Genomic DNA, 21,478 nt, shown 5'->3' on the forward strand with positions numbered 1-21,478 from the left:
TTGCGAACAGATCTCAGATCTGTTCCCCTGCCTGCAGTGATGGAAGCACAGAAACAGATCTAAAGACTGTTCCTGTCCCTAGGAAACAACATGTTTGGTTGCTCCCTACGGGCTGGAGCAATGCGCTTCCTGCTGGATACGGGAATAGGCTGGGGCTGCAGGGGAATTCTCCCACGGTCCCCTATTTATAGTGGGGTGGGGGCCTTGGGAAGGCAGCAGGGCACACACCGTTTGTTGGCCAGCCCCGGGGATGGGGTCCCAGGGGCCTTCGCCATGCACTGCTAATTGCCCCACATATTACATCAGTTAAGACATCTTCTGTGACATCATTGATAATATCACTGTAACCTTTACAGTGAAATTATTGATGAGAGAACTGTGCACGGCGGAGGCAAGAGTTATTGTTTCCTTAGGGCCAGAGTTATAGTTACTTGAGATAACTATGACTAACTTTAACTGTGGAATTTCTATGGTTTTAGTGTGTTAAATCTGAACCTAACTATAATGTCCCTATAACCTTTGTTTTTTTAGTGAATTTCTATGGTTCTTTTAATTCTATTTGCCATCTAGAACATCCCTGTAACCTTTGTAGTTTTTCAGTGAAAATATATACATCACCTTAAAAGGTCTGAGGTGAATTTTCCAAAGAAATCTGGACTGTCCTAAATACTGGAATGTTGGAAGCTGCCCCCCACCCTTGAAAACTTGTCAAAGGTGCATGAAAGCATGTATGACTGTCTCATCATAGGCTGCCTACAACATGCACATAAACAATTGACTATTCCTGCCCTAACCATGGGCCCTTTAAAAAAACGTGTTATGACCTAATTGACTCTATCCCAGCTTTGCTGGGCTTCTGCACAGTACGGCCCAGGAAGGAAGGAGTGCATAGCCTTGGACAGGCGAGGCATCCCTGGAAGAGTCAGCATCACCACCAAGGACACTAGATCAGCCAGGGAGCATGCAAAAGCAGGACAGCTCAGCGACCAACACCCCTGTATGACTACACCACTACAATTCACATCCAAAACATCCCTAAAATGTCGGACAACGCACCACAGCCGAGACGGATTAGGCGGAGGGGCTAGCCCTCCACCTTCAATACACGCAGCAAAAACGCTTTGCCGGTCTCTGCCCCCAAGGTGTGCTGTTTGCAGGCTCTTGATTAGGAAACAGTCCCGAGGGCTATAGTGACACGGAGAAAAGAACATATGAAACCTCACGTCTAGAGCAATGTTTATCTGAGTGCGACCTGCCTGCCACCCTGTTGGGATGGGCTGCTGCAACTACTGGGGTAACACAAATAGTTTTCTTATAAAGATGAGGTTAGATAACACCTGTATGCCTCCATGGGGGTGCACTCGGTTTTATTAATCCCATGCTGTCTGGAGAAGAGTCTCGAGTATTTTTTAAATCTCTACCCGAGTTACCCTGTGGATTACATATTGGTCTTTTTGCGCCCGAGGAAGGTGTACGGCGTTTGCTAGATGACACCAAAATGCGCCTTGTCTCGAGGTGGAAATGGTTGAATAATTACCAGAGGATATCAGCTGAATTCACAACTGGTTTAAAAGGACATGTATAGATGACTAGGGAACTGCAAAACATAACAAGATGAGAGAACTAGTTTCTAGGGGAAAGAAGATACTGATGTCCACATTCAGATGAAATAATGAATAGATACGAACTTGATCAGAATGTGATTTTTTTGACAATTTGAAAAGAAGAATATAGTTTTTGTTGGACACTGTGGATGTACATATGCCTAAAAATGTTATGGTATGAATGAATATATGTGATGTAGGAGTTATTCTGTGTTTTTAAAATGGGGCATGGGTGAGTGCAATATGGGGAGACTGGTGAAATTGTATTTAGTATTCTGTGTTTTGTAATTTATTTTGAATAAAGAAGATGATTGTAACTAAAATAATTCAATCTAATGGAATTTTGATAATGAAACTGTCTAAATAAATAAAAAGTTGTTGAAATATATATTTAAAAAAATAATAATGATTGACGATATAGTGGTTCTTGGGGAGGCTTTTAGTTTTTCACATGTAACCCTTCACTTTCCATACACGCAGCAAAAACGACTTATTGATATTTTACGTAATTCTCGCTCTGGTTTAGCTGGCAGGCCTCAAGGGTAGCCCCCAGGGCCAGACTGGCCTATAGTACAATCAGGCAGTGCCCAATTGGCTGGTCGGATGGGTCAGTGTGTGGCCCATTTTTTTTCCTTTTTTTTTTGTTGCTATTCGTAGACTTGTTTTATGGTCTGCTGGGCCTGTTTTTACTGTTGATTTACCCGACGGTAAATACAAAACATTCATTGCCTGAAGCAAACTCTAATCCATGCAGTTTTCAAAACTTTGCAAAACACCGGCCCAGCATGCCATTACAAATTTAAAACTGCCCAAATTTGCAAACATGGGCCACTTTTTAAGCTTTCTTATTCACTAGAGGGGCCACTTTTTTTTTATGCCTCGGCTTATTTTCTGTCCTAGTCCGAATCTTGTCGCTCCCATCCCCACCAATAATTCAACGCAACTGGAGGGTCGTGGGAGGGATGCATACAAATGCATGAATGGCCTGGCGTGACCACTCAAAGAAACTCTACACTGTCTAACCACTGCAAATATTATTGTTAAAGCTGCTCCGACAGTCCAAATGTTGGCTCCAGATGGGACTGGCTCCTGATCAACTTATGAAATCTTGCGCCTGATCGGCTTATGCGAGCACGCCTACACCAATAAAGACGTGGCATGCATAAGTCATCCTTCCTAGGCAGGATTCATTAACCTGGCCCAGGATGTGGCACTAGTTGGCAGTTAGATCCCACCCAAAACGGCCTCACATCAAGGACATGCTTTCTTTCTCTAGCCCACAGCACTGACAACCCCACTACCTGGCTGTAGTGCCAAATGTATTATTATAGCACATGTATAGTATCGCTTACTACCCGTGTGTGTATGTGTGGGAGTAAATCCCTTACCGCACAGAGCTAGGGTATGTTGTTTTTGGTTTGAGCCTGTGGTAAGTGTTTTCATGTCGTGCGTGGTGCGGTTACGGTGTTATGGGTCGCGGCACCTGACCATTCTTAGTGTCACCTCCGAAAACACTGGGACCTTCTGTCCGTCCTCAGAGGCCTTGCACAGCCGTGCTTTAAGATCAAGGGCCGGGAGCCTTTACAAAAAAACTTCCTGCAAGCTGCGCTGCTAAGCCCTTTAGCAATTATTTTACCAAAGCGATGCTTTCACTGCCAGAGCTTGTTCAGCTGGTACTTCCTAAAGGATGTTAGAACAATTTCCCAATGTAGCAGTGTTAGCACCAGTCCAGGGTGCAGCACTTATGAATAAAAGCAGCCTAGTCGCGGCACTTTATGCTAGAACGGAGCAAGATGAAGCATTGAAGCCAGGAACCTACATGGGGTGCGGCAGTCATTGCCAGAATCTGTCCAGAATGCAGACACTGGCAAAACTGGCCCAAAAGTGGCAGTCTCCGCTATCCTATGCATCCAAGGCTGATGTACTAGCCACTAGAGCCAGCCCGGAATGTGGCAGTACCAGGATGAGACGTCCACTGGCAAACTGTCCCAGCAAGAGACGGGTGCTGCCAGATCAAACCCAGAAGGCAGGTGTCTCGCATAAAACTGGTCCAGGGCGGACAGCTGCTGTCAGCACTGGTGAGGATGGAGCGCTCAACGCTGTAATTGAGCCAGGACGCCCGGGTAGAACCGGCCTGTGGTACGGCACGGAAAGGTGTGTCCTAGGAGGCCCCCCCGTGGCCGGCCCAGGAGGCTCCACTCACTGCCAGAGCATGGCTAGAATGAGACACCCGCTGCCAGAAGTGACCGAGGATGCTGCGTTCAATGCTAGAACCGTTCTTGAATGCAGCACTCCCTGTAAGACGCGGTTCGGGACCTGGTACTCACTGCCAGGCCAGGCCCAGGATGCGACACCCCGAGATCCGGCGGAGGCTCCGGTACTCCCAGGTAGCGCCAGCCCAGGGTGGCCCCTGCTGCCTTACCTGTATAGGTGCACATGTGGCGCTCACTGCTAGAACCTGCCCGGGACCCAGCACTCCCTGGTAGTCCCAGCTGCGGCTCCAGAGCTCCTCGTTGGTGGGACCTGCCCAGGGCGCAGCTCTCTCAGCGGCCTAGGATGTGGCACTCACTGCCTCGCCCCTCCGTGAGCAGATGTGGCACTCACTGCTAGGACCAGCCCAGGATGCGCGCTCGTGACAGCCAAGAGTCGAGAATAGAAGCGGAGGGCGCAAATCCAAACGTCAAATTATAGGCCCAGGATAGTAATTACGGTTCTGAGGCTCAGCCACGTGGATAGAAACTCTGAGGGGTGCACTGTTGCAGAACTTTCGAAGACCGAAGAGAGTCCACGTGGAGTGAGACGGTGGAGTTTTCTCGCCCGGTGGGACTGCGCCGCTCTCGCGGGTGAGGGGCTCTCTGGCCTCCAAGTACCCCGGCATTCAGCAGGGAGCAGGTAATTCAGGATACAGGCCCTCTGCCGCCGGCCCCAGTCTCACAAATGGAATATGTGGACGTAGAGGTGGACGAGGCTGCAAATTAACAGAGAAAGCCGAGCCCAGGGTCTGGCTTGGCTCTTAGAGCCCACGCGCAAGCCCATGAAATGTATGTTATGCAATCAGCCACAAAACATTACTTTAGTGATAAAGTCCATTCAAAGTTTAAAAAAAGTGTATTTCTTTAACATGTGGAACGTAGCACTGCATTGAGAAGAACTTATCAAAAGGGATAGTTTTTAAAAATGACATGAACTTCGAACCATTCCTGCCCCATCCTCACACTGGCGACAGTACCATTAGTGAGGCAAGATATTTGTCATGTCAAGTGAATTGAAACCTGAAACTGGCCGATATTATCACAAAGTAACATGATAGACTATTAAATCAAACAAAGTAGGTTTTGTAGGGTGAACTCATGCATTCGAAAGTGCTTTTATACCCGAGATTGTAGAAAGAGTAGTTCTGGTGAAATAAAATATTTTCCTAAAATCAACTTATTTAAGCGGGAAAGCCGTGATTTACCCAGGTTTTATTGTTTCACTTTGTACAAATCAGCCACTAAATGGATATATATCGGTCTCTCCGTTTTACGCTAATGCTCTGTTTTTTACCTCTTTATGCATTTTTCTAGTTTTCATACAACACAAACTAGACCTAAAGGTATTGGAGCACTTTACATGAGCACCAATTGAATTACACAAGGTCACAGTCTTTCTAGGTTTCGCTGACACTGCGCTTACGCTGTGCTAGGGAATTCTTTTGCATTTTTAAAAAATCTTAAAAGGGGCTTAAAACCCATCCATTACTTACCTGTACTTACCATTGGCTGATCTCAGATGGCTCCCACGTCACTCTACTTACCATTGGCTGGCTCTCATATTGGTCTCACTTGCTTGCTTCCTATTGGTCAGCACTTCTTTACTTACCATTGGTTGGCTCCCCCGTGGGTCTCGTTTCCTTGCTTCAAATTGGTCAGCAGCTCCTCCTAGCCTCCTGCTTTTTCCAGCTCTTCCAATTTTTTATCCATACAGTGGCAATTTGACCAAGTACTGCTTCTGGTGGTCAGTGTCCTTTCACTGGCAAGCAAGTACTTTTTAAAAAAATGTACTTTTGAACATGCACTGAGAGTGCATGTGTCTTCAATCTCTATTTTTTTTTTTGCAGTTTTATATAGCGCAAACATGAACTGAAGGTATGGGCTCGCATTACATGAGCACCATTTGAATAACACAAGGATACATTCATTTCTTGGTAGGCACATGGAGCTTAAGTGATTTGCCCAGAATCACAGAATACTGAGCTGACGGCGAGACTCGAACTAGGTGGAGTGGATTATTTCACGGTCGGGCCGCTTTGATATGTACTAGACACAGATACTTAAACCACAATGAAGCAGCCCTTTTTTATGACGGAGAGTGTGTTTCAAGTTTGGTAAAGTGAGCAGTGAGGTGATGCATCACTGCGGTACTGTAGGCAGTATAGGGTGGCACGTCTGCAGGGTGCTCATGGTCAGTGTTTCCACCATTAGAAACTGCGCTATTATCATAGGGAGTGTCTTTCTTTTATGTTCACAATGGGCGCAGACTGAAGAAGCTGATACGGAAACCATGGTAAAAGAGAGGTGCCCTGACTGATGATGTCACTGGCAGAGCGCTGAGTTTAAACGGTGCCCGAGATTGGAACAACAGAAAACGAGGTGAGAGACCAAGAGGGGGTTAAGGGTCTTGGGGCATCACTGATGCCACATACCAGTGCACAGTAGCAACCCCAATACTGCCCCAGACTCTGCTAATTGTTAATACAAATACTGCCCCTGTACCTGCCCACGTAGAAAGGGCTCATTTATCAGCTGACTCCCGCCTCTACCATAGCCCATCAACTGCCTCTCCATAGGAATGTGCGCAGAGCCGTGGGTGCTTAGGGGAAAGCCCCACCAGCTCCAACCACTCTGACTCCCTTCAGTAGGGGCACCAGGCTGTCCTGCTGGGGTCTCTCACCGGGGCCTGGACGCAACATCAGGCCCCCAATATCTCTGCCTGTTGAGGTTGAGGTGCAGGCTATGTCCCTACACACAGCAACCTCAGGATCAGCTTTATTTTGTTTCACATTGTGCAATTCAGACATTAGATATATATGCTGCGCTTCCCCTAAAGCCCTCTCTCGTGCCCGCCACCCTGCTGGCACCACTGCGGCCCATTGACGGAATGCTACATCTTGGCATAGATTTTTCAAATCGTTTTGTCGGAGGAGAGCATCAGATCACCTTTCCCAGTTTGAAACTTGGAACAGCAGCTTTAAATTCCAGTGTGCTTAAAGTGCTTTTGCACACCTGGGTGGTAGTCATGGGAATCTTGCAGCCACTAGTCCCAGTGCATTAATGCTGTATACCATTAGTTCCCTCTGACACAGCTTTACTTTATCTTCTACATTGCTTGTGGCATCGGAATGCTGGGTTTCACCTTTAGTACTTTGTGAACATATCAGTGTTCTATATTAGAGTGTGTGGGGTGCAGTAGTCTTTCAGTATAGTTTAGGAACTGGATTAATGCTTGTGAGACGGCCTTGCGTAGTTTACCTGGAGAGCGGCAATTCAGTGCGCCTGCACTCGTACATGGCCATGGAGTGGAACTGCTGTATCTCTCCCTGTGTGAGGCTGATAAAACAATATCCAGGGTCATTGGAATTAAGCAATTGCACAGCTGTGGTGATTTTCGGGTAATTATAAATTTGCCCTAACTCCCACATAATCCGTCATCTGGCACATAATCTGCATATTCTAGCAAAAAAAAAAAAAGTTACTTCTACCCCAGACGGTCCAAAAGTTACTAAAAGTGCAGTGACGTGCTGCCACGCAGTGGAAAGACCTTTGTAAAGTTGGACTGGTCACCTTTCTGTTGCTTATTGCAACATTTAGGTATTAAACTGGAACTAAAGTTTAAAAAAGACAAAATAATGAAGTAATACTATTACAAATTGTGCCACATTATGCTGCATAATTTGCATTTTTTTGCTGCATATTTTACTCGACCCTGCTGCATAACTTGGCCTCTCCTGCTGCATTTTTCCAGTGTCCCTGAAAATACCTTAGCTCCTAAGTGAGCATAGGTTAAACATATTGGCTTTGCCAATGCTTGTTTTTTTTGGTTGTTTTAGGCACAGGGAGAATAAGTCATTTGCCCAGAATCACTATTGTGTAGCCAAGACTCGAAGCTGGTTCTCCAGTTGCAAAGCCAGCTGTGGCTGCAACGCCACATACTGGGTAGAGGGAGGGAGACCTGCAGAAGCCCCATAAAAGTACAACTTGTTATGGGCTGGAGCTTCCAACAGGGCCTCAAACTGAGCCAGAGCCTGGCTTTAGACTCAAGCATAGCTCAAGCGTTCAGTGTCTCGACCACCTCTTCGCGTATGATGAAGCCACACTTATAGGATCCCCAAAATGGTACCCGATGCAGGCACGCAACCCCCAACTCTCTGGGCATGAGCTCCTACATTTCCAACTCATTCTACAGGATAGCAAACACTGTGTGGTCCCAGTCATTAATGGGGGGGGGAGAAGGAGTGATGCATATTTTAGAGGCCTCATTGAAAGTACTGCACCGATGTACCTCCCCTTCTTCCAGGGGACCATGCACTCTATCCCGATAGAACCCAGGACTGTGCACTCTACCCCAGTCCAACACAGGACCTTGTACTCTACCCCGATCCAGCACAGGACCTTGTACTCTACCCCGATCCAGCACAGGACCTTGTACTCTACCCCGATCCAGCACAGGACCTTGTACTCTACCCCGATCCAGCACAGGACCTTGTACTCTACCCCGATCCAGCACAGGACCATGCGCTCTATCCCAATTCAGACTAGAACAATGCACTCTATCCCAATCCAACACAGGACAATGCAGTCTATGGTGATCAATTCAACCCAGGAGCATGCACTCTACCCACATCCAACCGTGGACCACACAGTCTATCATGATCCAACACTAGACCATGCACTCTACCCCGATCCAACACAGAACCTTGTACTCTACCCTGATCCAACAAAGGGCCTTGTACTCTAGCCCAATCCAACAAAGGACAATGCAGTCTACCCCAATCCAATACATCCTCAGATCATATCACTGTGTTTAACTGTGCTGGGGGTGCCTGAGTTCATCTCTGGTCTCATACATCACACTACCCACACCAGACACCTCCCTTACCTTTCAGAGGACCTTACACTCTATCCTGATCCAACACATCCTCCGGTGCACCAGGACACTTTGAGCAGCGACATGATCTGAGCACATCTCTGACCTCACGCACTACACCAGCCCATTATTTTCCCACAAAAGAGACCCTGCACCCACATGCACCCCTCCTAACTCTTACAATACCATGCACTCTATACTAATGTAAAGCACAGGGCGTAGCTTCCGGAGAGGGATCTGTGGTGTGACACCCCAAAATAAATGCATTCCTGGCTTGGCAATTGGGACTGGAGGCCCTGCGTTGGGTCTGCTATGTCTGTGTAGGTTTTTCTCATTGGTTTACTAAAAAAACATAGTAAATCTGCACCCACTTAAGTATTCGTTGAATGGATTTAAATGTACTACTTTTTTGAATTCACAAACATTGGCAGTAGTAGACTTGGAAAGCTGTGCCAGTCTTAGATTTCCAGGCAAACTACTGGCAATCAGACACCCAAATGGTGATGAGACAAATGCCTGCAAATAGTCTAACCATTGGCAAATTGTTCTGGTAGCTGTGTAAGTCATGGTTTTTCGCCCACCGTGTGACTCTAGATCGAGAGCCTTGTTTAGGGTTTGGTGGACAGAGTAAAGGCAGACAGGGTTGTGGAGGCCGTTAGGTCAGCCACCCTGACTTTACTCCACACACAACGTTTAGAAAGATCTACCAGCCCCACAGACATCTCCACGTATTGGCAAGAACTGCCATCATAATGGAACCTGTGGGAGTTTATAAAAAAATAAACAAATAAACTGATGACTCCTACACCAAGGGAGTCATCTCCAGCGGTGGTAGTGGTGGGGGGGGGGGGGGGGGTCATATTTCTTGTTTCTTTTTTTTTATCTGTCCCTCACTGTCAAGAAACAACTGACAGTTAAAAAAATAAAATCCACCTTACTGCTCACTCTAAATAGGACGAACAATCTGAAGGCTTACCTATAATGACCCCTACTCACTCAGGTCATCGGAGGATGTTGGGACAGACAGGGTACTCTGTTGCCATGAGCCAGTATCTTGTCCTCCAAACTCTAAATCGCCCCAGAGGCCCACCTAATGCAAATCAGTACGGACCCTGCTCCTCACTGGAACAGTCCATGCTAAACCTCAGCCTTTTCACCCATTCACCCTGCAGCCCACTTCTTTTTTGTTGGGAAATTTGAGATTACCAACCCAAAACCCCTGAATCTCACTGACTAAGCTAATCCGCTGCACACCTGCGTATGCAGCCTCGGCTAGAAGTCTGCTGCCGCACGATCGGACCATAACTCCAACCTTCATGCCACTTATCCAACACAGTCTGCACTGTACACCCCTTGTCACGCATCTCACCAAAAATACTCATACAGCCTCCAGTCAACAATCACTCCAGCACAAGCCAACAGTGCTTGACGCAGTATCTGTGGCATCCACACCATAGACAAATACTAAAAAATATTTGGAGAAGGGGGCTGCTACTTTCCCCAGGTTGTAGCTAGCAGCAGCCCTTTTGATTTCACAAAGGCCGAGCAGTAAAGGGCTGGTGTACCCGGAAACACTAGTATTTCACCATCAGGATAGGGGCCGCTACCCCATCTTACGCCCATGGAAGGAGGAATGGACGGCTAGGTATTTATAGCCCCAAAGAGTCTGGACTTCTTGCTGAAAAATAGCCTTTTTAACAGAGTACTCCCGGACTAAAGATCACGCATAAGAACTGAAGGTAGGCTTAAGAATCATATTTGATTTTTAGATCTCGTCTGAGTGAGCATAAGCTAGTGCAAGCGCTCTCGTTTGCAAGACTCTGTATTCTATAACGGGCTTGGACCCAGCCCATAACAATTTGTTTGCAGCATTGTCACTCTTCTTTGCTGTCTTCTAATTGGGGAGCGCTTCCCATGCTTAACTCCCTTTTCTTTTGGTGGTGCATGGACCAAGCACAGATTAAACAAATGTAATTAGTGCCCCTCTGCTTCTCACACTGTGATTTGGAGATACAATTTAAAACAAGCATTTGGAATGCAGTGGGTCTCGCATTTGCTCGAATTAGCGCTATTAGCGTTGTTAACTCCTAACTAGATTTTTCTTGCCACATCAACTGAAAATGGAAAGTGAAACAGTTTCACATGAGCGAGGCAATTCACAGCGCCTCGGCTGCCACGAGCACCAGCGTGAAGAGACACACAAAAGGAAAAACAAGTTTGCTCAGTCAAACTTATCAGTAAAAGTGCAATTAGCCATGTAACAGGGGCGATGGCCAAGGCGGTAACAAAACCTCCCCAAGGAGGGACAAACGTAAAGCATGATGGGCGCGATGTGGGCGATGTTAATAGCCCAGATGCATACCAACACGTCGGAAAAGCAGCGCTTGCGCACTGCTATGCTCAACCTAAAAAAATAAAAAAAATAAAAAAGCACTATGACATTGTCAACGCTGGATTCATCATGGTGCAGTTGTTTTTTTTTATCTTTCCCCAACTGCCTCCATTCTGCCTCCCACCCAACATTCTGCCTGTTTTTTCTCCCCGCAACACCTCGCAGAAGTTAAAAAAGAAAAAGCACTGGCCGCCTCACACCATTTTTTCTTCTCCTTCAGACTGTCCCATTATCCACCTGCAGCCTCTCATTACCCCACTCCCACCCGATTGCCAAAGCCAATAGCTCACCCATAGGCGAGACCTGCTTGTTTTCTCAGTAAGAGAGGTGTATCAACAGGATATCCTGTCAGCCGGAGCAGTGTTGATGAAAACTGTAAATGTTGTGAAAACTGCCTGGGGTAGGAGTAGAGTAACAACATGCAAGGGTAGTGTCGGAGACCTCCTCAGGGTGTAAAGGCGCTGGGAGGGTCAACCTGGGTGCTCAGTTGGACATCGCCCACTCTTACCTCTTCCAGCCCCTCTCCCCAAACCCGCCTGCAGTGCGCTCTGCACGCCTGAGGTGGACACAAGCCGCAGATCTGGGGCTCCAGACAAGTCTATGCCTGACACACCGCGTGAGGAATCCAAAACTGAAGGCAGGGGTTGGGAAGCGGAGGGGGCCAACCCGTGGCTGTGCACTTCCATGGGCAGGGCAGCAGAGGCAAGAAAAGGCAAGTCAAATACGGAGAGGGGAGGCTCGAAGCTGCCACCCTCCTCCAAAGCGCTGTTGCGCAAGCACTGCAGTCTGGTTATCAAATGTTCGTAGAACATGAACTACAATTAGGAGTCGGTGCGATACCTCAGTAGGTTAATATGCTGGGAGCTATTGGTACAGGATGGACATATCCCCCAGAATTAGTGTTCCAGGAAGGCCAGGTTAGCCTTTTATCTTTCCGGTACCAAAAATATAAGCATTGGGGTGGAGGGCCGTAAAAAGTAGGTGTTTACCTGCCGAAGTATCTTACGAGGATTTGAACATGCAGTTTGGACCCGGACCCCTTCAACAGTCGCACCAACCCGCTGAGCTAACTTACAAGCCGAGACGCTGGAGAGCAGTGAGAGACGCCCAAAACGACAGCATCGCTGAAACAAATGAAGAGCCGGGGTCGAGTTACTCGCGTGACAGGTGTGACTGGCATGGCCTTTCATTTTTCCGGTGTTGATAAAAGAAGAATAACCGCCCAGTTATTTAATAATAATATGGCGCACAGAAAATGCATTGTTCCGGTCTCAGACACTGTAGCAAGCACCTACCCAGAAGGCGCCCTCAGCGAGGGTCCACAACTCGCTTTCAAAAGTACCCACCTATTTAAGACGCCTCAGTGGGCTGTAGAGCCAGAACGAAGAGTTTATTACCTTAACCCCGCTCCACATCAGTGCGAGGCCTGTGACTTCAGGGGTGTGTGGTGACCCTGCCAGTCACAGTCATGGGGCAAGGGCTGGTCACGGAAGCAAATGTGTGATGCACAGAATTCGTTACAGGTTTCAGTGTCAAAACCCTCTACCGCGTGTTTAGCCACCCATTGGAAGTCTGACCAAAGCCCACAGGCAAGGGCGGTGGTAGAGTCCGATTAACCACTGACCAGGACAGCGGCTGAGTCTGGCCACTGGCAGACAAGGGTAACCACTGAGTACACAACTCACAGCCCAGGACAGCCACAGAGTCTGACCGCTCGCAGACCAGGACAGCCACTCGGTGGAATGACTCGCAGACCAAGATAGCCACTCATTCAACTTGCAGACCGCAGGGCAGCTTTAGCGTTGGTGGTGCACACGATGGCATTCTTTGTTGGCAAGCAATTACCTCCTTCTCAAAAATGTCCGAACTACCACCCTCCAAGGGTGCCCCTCATTTCTCCCTAGCCCCTCACATTTATTTTTAAGCGTTACTCACTCGAATTTAGAGTGTCAGAGGGCTTTACATGACAAACATCAAATGACAATGAGACAAATCAGTCATAAAAGTGTGGAAATCAATATATAGGAAAAGTTACTTAAAACAATGAGGACTACATGGTGCGGGGGTCACGTCATCCACACTGCCAGGCATTATATGTTAAGAGTGACTGGTCTAGAGAAACGACGGGTCAGATAAGTTTTCACACAGAGATGTAACAAACGTTGGTGCGAATATAGGCCACTCGTATCCATTAGCACTGCAAACCTAGACCAACACTAATCTACACACTGCATTTCTGAATAGTAACAATGCCTGACCACTTCATTGCTTGGGGATCTGCAAACTTATACTAGTGCTAGTACACACACACACAGCGCACCCAGTCCAGGTAAGTTAAGAAAGGCTGACCTATGGCTAGCCGGGGTTATTGTACAGTGATGTCAATTCATACATAGCCCTTCAGGCCCACGAAAATACTGTAACACTCAGGGCTCAGCAGCTAACTCAATCACATACAGGGTGCATGTGAACTCGCTTATACTGCTTGAAATACTCCTGCATAAGACCTATTTGCTATGGGTCTTTGCTAACACCGAGTGCTGTGTCAGCCCATAAACCAGCCAACAGTACAGGCGTGGGGTAACTGACTGGCCAACATACTGCTGGGCGGACAGAGAACTCCCTATCTAGTCTACCTCTGCAGGTCCCGACTAGATACCTATGGCTCCTCCTTTACACCTCATAATGACATTCAGATATGGGATGATATGACCTAAGCCCATGCCAGGAGACCACCCCACTATTTCTCTAAGCATCCCCATTCAGGACCATGCACTTTAAAGAACATACCAGACTGGACAACCCAGTGCAATAACATCCACGTAGCCTATGATCACAAGAAGTACCATGAAGGGACCAGCAGAGCTGCTCACAGCGGTCAGCGTACTGAGAGTCAGAAACTGCAGGTCCTCTCTCACCTCTTCATCCACCGCACTGCTAAGCGCTGCATTGCAAAACACGATAACCACACCTTGATGCGCATCATGCAGGACGTGGAAACAGTTCCAACACAGGATCAACAGAGACAGAGCCCTCCCAGCCACAAACCCTTCAAGGAGTAGGTTGCTGCCCATGTAGGCAAGCACTTTAGTGCCTCACATAGGGGTGATGAGCAATGTATAAATCTTGCAATGCAATACATAGTCACACTATAGGTTCCACAAACTTACATTAGCAACAGGAACGTTTACACTTCCTCCTTTCATATGTGTGGTACCAGCTAGCTGTCCACCACTGCAATGAACTCTAAGACAGGCTTGGCCTGTCCCATACATTGCGGCCTGTGACCTGGGACTATAATTGTTAATATTTCATAGCCTTTGTGCGTTTTATTGGCCTGTGGACAGAAGTCCAACCAGGCCGGCACGACTGAACGTTCAACGGTGATTACTGATATGCTGAAATTTGCAGAGCCCAAGAACCGGAATACATTCTAACTAGACGTTTCATATTTCATGTTGGATGAGAACTGGCAACATTTCAAGGGGACAGCTTTTGGTGCTAGCTCGCTGGTATGTGGTTTTCCGTTCTATATATTAGCTCATTTCCAGATGGAAACAGAGCACAGAGAGGTTGGCATGTGGTTTTGGTTGCATTCAGCTTAATGCCTGTGGTGAGCGCTGGGGGGTTTCCATCACTTCTTGTAAATGAGGTGTCAGCGGAAATGCACAGTATGGTCACCAGGTGGATGTGGCAGGTGCACTGTTCCTACCGGACCCCAAGTGCCTCGCTGGTGGTTGACTCACTGTTCTGCTCAAATGAGGGGCAGTATGACTGTGTACAACTGCCTCCTGGTACTCCTGCGTGCACAGACCCTGGGGCTCCTCTGGGGTACAATCAGTCCTGCCAGGCTGTAGAACTCAAGACCATGGAACCCTTCAACAGTAGAGCAGCTCATGGTCCCCGGCTTCATACCTCACAATTGTGGGTACCGGTGGTGGTACAACAGGTTACGCCCTCGCCCCACACCCGGCGCCTTATTATCATGGGTTTTTCGTGTCTGCTGCACCTTTGGTTCTGATATAGTCACCCATGTAAGCTAGACTCAGAGAGGTAATGACCCACCAGCTCATCTTCCCACTGCAGAGCGAGTGAGGTGTGAGGGAGTATCGCTAGAGTGAGTAAAGTATGTATGAAGGAGACATTCATATATCTGTTGCAGTGAGGAAATGGTCAAATTTTTAAATCCTCAGTCCGGGAAAATAGAGGAACGATCTCAGCCCAGATCCATAGTTTAATGAAAGGGATGGAATCACACACCCTACATTTGACCAGGAACCATAAACTTAGTGAGACGTGTTGTCCACATACTAACTACAAAAGACTACAGACCATCTCTTAGCACAGACAGCCCAATTTGACCTTGCATCCTCATACCAAGGTTTGATGGCACACATACAGGCCAAATCTAACCCCAGCACGTGGTCTGTCCTGTACAACCATGTCCATTCCTTCTCTGGTGCAATCCTGTCCAGTGAAATGCATGCTTTACAGCCCCTAGGCCAGTCTTCCGCCCACCCCAGGATAGAAGGTATGGGGGGATTAGAAGTCCCCCCCATATCTGCACATCAGTCGGGTGACACCATATGACACAGATGACTTTCAGCCAAGTCTGGCTTTAAAGTCAAGAGGATGAAATATGAGTGAGACTTATACTCACATACTCCTTTAAGAATACACTGAAACTACAGGTCCCAGCAGGCTCTTGGTTTAAGAAGTAGGACTGGCTAAAAGCCTCTGTAAATTCATACAGCCAGCTGAAGGCTTTGTGCCTGGGCTCAAAGGAGGGCTCTGCTGTACTTTGCACATGCTAGTCCTGTGCACAAGCCATTCCTTCTCACTACAACTATCCCTCAGTAAAATAATCCTTCCCCTCACATGATCAGGCAGTAGCGCTTCTGCTCAGGGGATGAATTTGCCTTTAGCAGGAAGGCTGCTCCTGGTTACTACTGACGTCTGCTGTGGTTATTTCTGCCCTTCTCCCGCCAAGTCACCAGGTAAAGTCAATTCTAGCTCAGAACTTAACTTTAAAGGATAGTCCAACCAAAGGCTTCTCCAATAATCAGGGACTGAGACTACCTACTAGGCCACTCAGTCGCCCCCCCAGCCCAACTGACCGTCAATAAAGCAAGACTGCCATCAAGAGCCTAATTGAAACAGGACAGAAAAAATACTTTGCAATACTGGGTGTCACCCTTTTATTTGAAAAACACATGCTAAATATTTTTAAAACTGAATCAGGTCCGCTGACAATCTCCGACTCTTCAGCAAACAATAAGACTAGTCTATTTTACCCTAAATCCTGAAGCAGACAACCAGTTACAAGTTTCGGTCTGAAGCTCACCTGAGACATTCTTCTGTGGCTGTGGTTCTGATGCTGTTTTCTATCTCTGGCCTACTTGTGGTGGGATACAGGGATCTGGAGTAGGGTTCCCACCTTGCCAGTATTTTAAAGGCATGGCCTCGAGTTAATGCCCTTAAAACATCAGACTTGCTTTTGGCAAAAATGTTTCTTTTATTAAGTGAGCTGATTGGCCCCTCCCTCATTCCCATTCTTGAAGGGTAATATTTCTTCAAGCATTAGGTTATGGCAATGAGGTCTTTACTTCAGGTTATCCTCTTGCTACATTCTACTTAGTGTAATCTATTTAGGTGTCTATTTTTTTCCTTCCAGCCTCGTCAGCGAAAGTGCATATCAGATTAGAATTTGGGCATTTGCCCAGGTGTCACAGTTCATTGAAGACAACTCCATACTTTCAGACTTCCAAACTGGATTCTGCCCAGGAAAGGGCACTGAACCGGCACTCATAGCAATCTGGGATGATCTTAAAAACACAGTTGACCACAATGGAGTTGCTACACTACTTCTCTTGCACCTCTCGGCTGCCTCTGATATGGTTGACCGTGACACCCTAATTCAAAGACTCCATGAAGCCGGCATAGAGGGAACTGCTCGCAATTGGGTTACATCCTACCTTCAAAATAGAACTAATATTATCTATTCTCCCCCCTTCTCGTCCAAACCCTACCTCACAAAAGCAGGGGTCCCCCAAGAATCAATCATCTCAATTATGCTTTTCATCATCTACATGTTGTCATTACCAGAACTGATCAATGATTTTCAACTCACATGTTACAACTATTCAGACGACACACAAATACTACTTAAATTGGAATGCCCCAAAGACATAGAAAACTCACAAATCTTCAGGTGCCCCAGAGCCATTGATCAGAGGATGAAGTGGAGCCATCTCAAACTGAATGCTTCCAAAACGGAAATACTCACGTGTGCAGACTGGAAAAATGATGACCCACTGTGCACTAGGGCTGATGATCTGGAACCGCCTCCTTAAGTATCCAAGGAATTTAAAAACCTTGGAATTACCATGGACTCTAAGTTAACAATAAATGTCCAAGCAGACAAATTAGCACGATCAAGCCTCATCACCTTGAAGTCTCTGCAAGGCATCTTCCCCACCTGGGATTTCCACACAAGGTGCAAGCTACTATCTCGCTTGTACTATCCAAACTGGATTATGCCAATGCCTCTATCATGGAACATCTCCATCTATTATGAAAAAACTACAACGTATTCAGAACTCAGTTGCCAGGCTACCTATTACATGTAAATCCACGAGCCCACATCTCTCCTGCCTTGAGAGCACTTCACTGGTTACCTGTTGCCAGAAGATGCACCTTCAAGCTGCTTTGTATCACCCGCAAAGCTATACATGGAACAGGACTGCTTTTCATCAGAAACAAAATAACCGAATACATTCAACAAATAAACCTCTGCTCAAGAATGGCACCCTGCCTTAAAACACCACCATACAAGAAAAAGACAATAGGTGGTACATCCTTCTCTGTTCAAGCAGCCAAACTATGGAATTCATTACCCACCAAATATAAGATGCACGGATAACTATCTTGTCTTCAGAAGAATACTCAAGACGTGTCTCTTTCCTTCATAACCACCATATCCAAACAACAATGGACTGAATATGCCTGGGTTGATAAATATTTGTAATATGATTATGTGTATATTCTAGATCAGTGGTTCCCAACCTGTGGGCCGGGGACCCCTGGGGGTCAGCAAAGCCTCCTCAGGTGGGCCGCGACTGCTTAGAAAATTTAATAATATTAGGTTCCAACTATCAGTAATGACTCAGTGGGGGTCCCTGGATTCCAATAGTGATTCAGTGGGGGTCCCCGGGCTCCAGTATTGATAAAATGGGGGTCCACAGAAGTCAAAAGGTTGGGAACCACTGTTCTAGATATGTATAGTTCTTTAAGAAATATGTATAGTTACTATTGCATAATAATAAATTATAAACATAATCTTTAAGCATGTTTAGTAAATGTATATTTACTCACAGTTAAAAATGTATATGTGTATATGTGTGTGTGCATGTGTGTATATGTATGTGTGTGTATACATATGTATGTGTATATTATTCTATGCTTAACATCTTCATAGGTCATTGCAAAGCTCCTAGATAAGTTGTTATATTAGATACTTATGAATCCCTATTTTTTTTTATATCACAGTGAGCAAATCTTATCTTAACTATTTAACAGCAAGCATTTCGCTATTGAAAAATTGAGGGGAGATAAATGAATGTTAGAAAAGTACGCTTATTAATTTATATCAAATATTTCAATAAGCTGAGCCCTTCCAAGGGGTCAGAGGGAAACGACTTGCCTCCAACCTCCCTCCCTACATTCCTTTCTCTTAACCCTTACAGTGGGGCCATTTCTGCATGAACCCCTTATCAAGGCAAAAAGAAAACTAACTTAGCTGGACAGTTTGTGGAGTAGCATGGCTGCAGATTTATTGATTTTTACACAAAATAAGCAATTCACTTGCAGGTGAGGAAATATCATACTTTTGTGAGTCAATGCATCAGAAACTTACAAATTCACAGAATTCTTCCCATTTGGTTTTCCTGCCTTAGTGTGCAACCTTTTTGAGGCCATGCATAGGCCTTTTTTAGATGTGTACCCCATCAACAATGTGTGGCTTAACTTCCAACTGGTTGCTTGTCCATAGTGGCTGACCTGTGGCCAGTTTGGGTTGCAAATGCAGTCTCTTGCCCCCCTGTGACTGTATTCTGTTGTACAGCTGGCCCTGCCCTTTAGTATGCCAAAGTCTGCTGAGTCTCAAGGTGCCCTCATCCGGCATTACTTATGTTTGAAGTTCTTGATTTCATACCGTGTGACTGTCTGCATTTGCCCACACAACAGAAGGGTTGTCGCTCATCTGTGGCTATCCCTTTAGCACAGTTTCACCTTGGCCTACGTGCAACCTGTGATCTCCATGGCACCCCTATCTTACTGAGATACCCTTGTATGCTGGCCTATGACAGGTGGACCTCATCTTCATCATACACATCCAGGGCATTCAGATTCATTAGGACATGTCTGATGACGTTGAAACCCAGGGTTATCCAGTATTTGGCAATAGCAATCTTCAATTTCCATCTGGATATTTTCACTGCTCCATCAGGTACCACCCCTCTTCAATCGAGTCTGGTGATGATTTTGGAACAATTTACCTTTCCTGCACCCATTGGTCTTGCTGCCTTCGTCAGACAACCCTTCATTTCAGGTAATAGCGATCTTTCACCCAATAACATTCTGCTTTGGTGCTAAGGGGACCCCATTGCACTGCCCAGTGGTGTAAGAATGGGACGAAGGCTGCTGCATAGGTGTGACCTTGCTTCACCTCCAAATAAGAACGAATCTAGGTAATGCAGTGTCTCCCTCAGGGTGCTATCTGTGTAAGGTGCACTCTTGGAAAGTGCTGTACATCATACAACATGCTTGTGACTCCGAGCAACCCATTGTTGCACTTGTCAAAGAACTATTGACCCTCAAGTGGGAATCCCAGTGAAGTGAAAGCTTTGGGGAGAACTGGAAGAAGGTGCTATGCAGACTCGGCATCTGCCTTTGCAGTTAGTGGACCCAGGGGCTAGATGCGCTTACCGGCTCCACTGAATCATCAAAGAAGCTGTAGGATACAGAGCAATAACCCCAGTTTATCCAACTTGAACTCGGGAAACTAAACTTGGCGGATCAACCAAAACTGCCTGTGGTCTTTCTTGGGAACAACTCCTAAAGGGGATATCACCAAATCATGTGAGCGGGGGTGGCCTCTGAGGAACGTCCTTGAACCCTACCATGCCTTATCTCCTTCTTGATCTTCCCCCTGACTTCTCTGGTTGCTCTGCTACCCGGTTGAGGTATCTGCTGTCCCTGCTGCTTACAGGGCCAGTTCTTCGAACCCTCCATCAGTGTAACCACCGCCTTGGTTCTGTGGTGCCCAGTTACGAATTGTCTTCGTTTAGCCTTGTGGAGTGGGACTGAGTGCACACCAAACAATCACAATTGGGGGACCTGTTGTCTGGATCACTGTAGTTGCCCCTTTTTACCGGATCCGGCCTTAACCTTTCTGCTTTCTGTGAGCGGGTGGTCTGCCGCACACGCGTTACAACCATGGATGAAGTTACAGGCTTTAATCATGAGCAGGCTCCTGTGTCAAGCCTCCCCCGAGACCTGAACCGGACCTTCTGCCTGGTTATGGGGAGTTTGTGGGCAGAAGGGGTGATTGGCTGATCGGTAGGTCAGTTCTCTTACCGGCAAATCGGGAGTGCGGCCGTGGGCCTCAAACTATTTCCCCTACTCCACTTCCCAACGTCGGGGACGCCCTTTTGGCAGAAGTTTCCCCGCGATTACTCCTACTCTCAGTATCCCTACCGCCGCAGGCATGAGGGTTATCCACACCCCTTCTTCCAGGAGCCATGTTGACCCCCTGGGGCGTCCGTTGAGTTATGGGTATGCCCCCCCACCCCGTTTCTCCATTACTTTTTTCCCTTGATTTCTCCTTCTCGTGCCTACTTCCCGCCCTCCTTGTATCCCCATCTTCCGTCTTGCTCTTGGAGCCCCATGCTTGCTGTCTCTCCAAACCTACCCCCCTCCCTCACCCAGCGTCCAAACACTTGAGGGAAGGGGGGCGAGATGTAGGCACAGGGCTGGCTTTTGACAGCTGAGCCCATGGCGCCAATCTTCCGAGGGGCGCACAGAGCTGTTGCATTAAAGACCCCCAAACAGCAGCGCACTTCTTACTAGACTCCAGTGGTTCAAATTAAACTGCTTTTAATCATCTTTTTTATTTGCATCAGACGTCGTTATGCACCTCATTAAACCCTTTTTTCCCCTCCCGACGCCCCGTCACCCCTTGATGACTCGCACCAACAACTTGGCACTAGAGTGACTGAGCTCGCCGTGAGTGAATCAGAATATTTGGGGGAGGTCTGTGCTCAGAGGCCGGTCGCTGCTTTGATCTGTGACCGACCTG

The 21,478-nt window shown here is 47.0% G+C and overlaps 1 protein-coding gene across 7 annotated transcripts in view; it reads right to left on the reverse strand.

Moving 5' to 3' along the window:
* LPAR2 (lysophosphatidic acid receptor 2) overlaps positions 1-21,478 on the reverse strand; it is a 206,030-nt gene that overhangs the window by 32,256 nt on the left and 152,296 nt on the right. Inside the window, exon 1 of one of the 7 annotated variants that reach the window (XM_069230344.1) lies at positions 11,630-11,651. The exons of the other annotated variants lie outside the window; for them this stretch is intronic. The gene's annotated coding sequence lies outside the window, so the exon portion shown is untranslated. Of the gene's footprint in view, positions 1-11,629; positions 11,652-21,478 lie in introns of those variants that run through there. 7 annotated transcript variants of the gene reach the window in all.

The sequence above is a fragment of the Pleurodeles waltl genome, chromosome 4_2, assembly GCF_031143425.1.
Source record: "Pleurodeles waltl isolate 20211129_DDA chromosome 4_2, aPleWal1.hap1.20221129, whole genome shotgun sequence".
NCBI lineage: Eukaryota > Metazoa > Chordata > Amphibia > Caudata > Salamandridae > Pleurodeles > Pleurodeles waltl.